A 3,671-nucleotide genomic window follows, 5' to 3' on the forward strand; every position below is an offset into this window, starting at 1 on the left:
TTTGTTGTTATGCCTCCCTTTCATTTCTGTTTTTGTTAATTAGGATGATTTTTATGTGCCCTCTAGTTATTCTGGCTAAGGGTTTATTTATTTTGTTGATTTCCTCAAAGAACTAACTCCTGGTTTGTTTGAATCTTTGTATGGTTCTTTTTTTTCCCACTTGGTTAATTTCAGCCCTGATTTTGATTATTTTCTGTCATCTACTCCTCTTGGGTGTATTTGCTTCTTTTGGTTTTATAGATTTCGTGTGTGCTATCAAGCTTCTAGTGTATGCTCTCTCTAGTTTCTTTTTGGAGGCACTCAGCTTTGAGTTTTCCTCTTAGAACTGCTCTCATTGTGTCCCATAAGTTTGGGAATGCTGTGGCTTCATTTTCATTATACTCTAAATAGTTTTAATTTCTTTCTTTATTTCTTCCTTGAACAAATTATCATTGAATAGAGTGTTGTTAATCTTCCATGTGTATGTGGGATTTCTATTACTTATGTTGTTATTGAAGATCAGCCTTAGTCCCTGGTGTTCAGATAGGATGCATGGAATTATTTCAATCCTGTCGTATCTTTTGAGGTCTGTTTTTTGATCTATTATATGGTCAATTTTGGAGAACATACCATGAGGTTCTGAGAAGAAGGTATATGCTTTTGTTTTCAGATAACATGTTCTAAAGATATCTGTTAAATCCATTTGTTTCATAACTTTTGTTAGTTTCTGTTTCCAGGGTCTGTCCATTAATGAGAGTAGGGTGTTGAAGTCTCCCACTATTATTGTGTGAGGTATAACGTGTGTTTTTAATTTTAGCAGTATCTTTAATGAATGTGGGTGCCCTTGCATTTGGAGCATAGATATCAATAAATGAGAGTTCATCTTTGTAAATTTCGCCTTTGATGAGTAAGAAGTGCTCTTTTTTGAGAACTTTAGGTTGAAATTCGAATTTATTCGATATTAGAATGGCTACTCCAGCTTGTTTCTTGTGACAGTTTGCTTGGAAAATCGTTTTCCTGTCTTTTACTCTAGCATACTCTCTCTCTTTGTCCCTGAGGTGGGTTTCCTGTATGCAGCAAAATATTGGGTCCTGTTTATGTAACCAGTCTGTTAGTCTTAGTCTTAATTATTGGGGAATTGAGTCCATTGAAATTAAGAGATATTAAGGAAAAGTCATTGTTGCTTCCTATTATTTTCATTGTTAGAGTTGGAATTCTGTTCATGTGGCTATCTTCTTTAGGTTTGTGGAAAAATTACTTTCTTGCTTTTTCTACACCTTAGTTTCCCTCTTTGTTTTGGAGTTTACCCTTCATTATCCTTTGAATGGCTGGATTTGTGGAAAGATATTTTGTAAATTTGGTTTTCTCATGGAATACATTGGTTTCTCCATCTTTGGTAATTGAGAATTTTGCTGGGTTTAGTAGCCTGAGATGGTATTTGTGTTCTCTTTGGGTCTGTATGACTTCTGCCCAGGATCTTCTGGGTTTCATAGCCTCCTGGGAGAAGTCAGGTGTAATTCTGATAGGTCTGCCTTTATATGGTACTTGACCTTTTCCCCTTACTGATTTTAATATTCTTTCTTAGTTTTGTGTATTTGGTGTTTTAATTATTATATGACTGGAGGAATTTCTTTTCTGGTCTAATCTATTTGGAGTTCTGTAGACGTCTTATATATTCATGGGCATCTCTTTCTTTAGGTTGGGGAGGTTTTCTTCTATAATTTTGTTGAAGTTATTCACAGTCCTTTAAGTTGGATAGCTTCCTTCTTGTCTATACCTACTATCCTTAGGTTTGGTCTTCTCATTGTGTCCTGGATTTCATGGATGTTTTAGGTTTGGATCTTTTTGCATTTCTCATTTTCTTTGATTGTTGTGTCAATGTTTTATATGGTATCTTCTACAAATGAGATTCTCTCTTCTATCTCTTTTATTCTGTTGGTAATGCTTGCATGTATGGTTCCTGACTTCTTTCCTAGCATTTCTATCTCCAGAGTTGTCTCCCTTTGTGATTTTGTGATTTCTTTATTGTTTCTACTTCTCCTTTTAGATCCTGGGTGTTTTTGATCAATTCCTTCACCTGTTTGGATATCCTTTCTTGTAATTCTTTAAGGGGTTTTTGTGTTTCTTCTTTAAGAGCTTCTACCTGATAACCTGTGTTCTCCTGTATTTCTTTAATGGAGTTATTTATGTCCTTCTTATAGTCCTCCATCAACCTCATAAGAAGTGCCTTTAGATCCATATCTTGCTTTTCTTGAGTGATGGTGTATCCAGGACTCGTTATGGTGGGAGTGTTTTGTTCTGAGGATGCTAAATAATCTTGCTTTCTGTTCCTTCTCTTCTTATGCTTGCCTCCTGCCATCTGATTTTCTCAAGTGCTCCCTGTCCTGGAAAATATCTGATTAGAGCCTGTCCTTCCTGTAATCCTGGTTGTTTCAGAAGTCTCCAGAGTCTAGCTTTCTCTGTGATCCTGTGATTCTGGGATCCTGTGCTCCTGAAATTCTATGTGTGTCAGAGTTCTTGGCAGTCCAGCTTCCTCTAAGACCCTTAGACCCTCATGTGACCAAGGATTCTGCGATCTTTGGATTCTAAGATCCTGGGTGTGTTAGAATATCTGGAAGTGGTACCTTCTCTGGGACCATGGGGCTGTCTGCTGAGATAGAAACCAATAGACCAACTCCAACTGGAAGGAACCTCAGCTACTGGTCTGATGGTGCTCCTGTTTCTCTGTTCCTGCTAGCCCTAAGCACTCCCAGTTTTGTTGAAACAGATGTTGTGTTCCACTTACCAGTGATCCTAAGATCCTGGGTATGCTAGGGTGCCTGGGGAGTGGAGAGTCTTCTGGGGACCATAAAACTGTCCATCGAGTTCAAGCCCAAAGTTTCCAGGCACTGGTGCTGACCGGAAAGAACTTGGTCAGGTAGGACTCCTGTGTCCCTGCTCCTGCTGGCTCCAGGCACTTCCACTTGTGTTGGAAAAATATGAAATGCTTCATTATTTTGCGTGCCATTTTTGCACTGGGGCCACGCTAATCTTCTCTGTATAGTTCCAATTTTAGTATAGGTGCTGCCGAAGCATGTACGAATGATTAACTTTAAAAAAAAAATCTGGAAAAGGAATTAAAAAAAAAAACCCTCAAGGAATAGCACAAGCTTGTGAGAATAAGGAAAAGGGGAACAGTCATATCCGGTGGACATGAAAGCTTGTGTAACTACTTTGGAAATAAATTTGGCAGTATCTCAGAAAACTGGGAATAGTTCTTCCTCGCTGATATTTTACAGAGAGTAAAGGTGTCATTTTCTGGTATTCTAACATTAAACAATATGTAAGTCCTCTGTCCTTTCTCCATGTCTTTGAAATCAACTTCTAGGAAATTTGGAGCCCCAAATGCCTTATTGCTTCTTCATAAAAGATTACCCTGACTCCAAAGAAAATCTTCCTTTATGATTTTCTTATAACAGGACATAGTCTATATCACATTGCTTTCTATTTTTCAGAAACCATATTTCATTTTTATACTTATTTTAATCATTTTAAGATTGTTCACAGCACAGTTGTGACCATACAACTTATAAATAATTTCTTACTCCTAGATATAATCCAAAATGATGTAATACTGGAAATACTTTCTCAGATAAACTATGTGAAATATACTAGTGTGTTAGTTACTTTTCTATTGCTCTAATGAGACACAG

The 3,671-nt window shown here is 37.2% G+C and overlaps 1 non-coding gene across 1 annotated transcript; it reads right to left on the reverse strand.

The window, feature by feature from the left end:
* Window positions 1–2,951: 2,951 nt before the first annotated feature.
* On the reverse strand, window positions 2,952–3,058 carry LOC115030117 (U6 spliceosomal RNA). The gene has a single exon (XR_003835745.2). It is a non-coding gene; the product is annotated as a U6 spliceosomal RNA (small nuclear RNA).
* Window positions 3,059–3,671: the final 613 nt, after the last annotated feature.

Source organism: Mus caroli, unplaced genomic scaffold (genome assembly GCF_978045245.1).
Source record: "Mus caroli unplaced genomic scaffold, Mus_caroli_1 scaffold_5, whole genome shotgun sequence".
Classification (NCBI taxonomy): domain Eukaryota; kingdom Metazoa; phylum Chordata; class Mammalia; order Rodentia; family Muridae; genus Mus; species Mus caroli.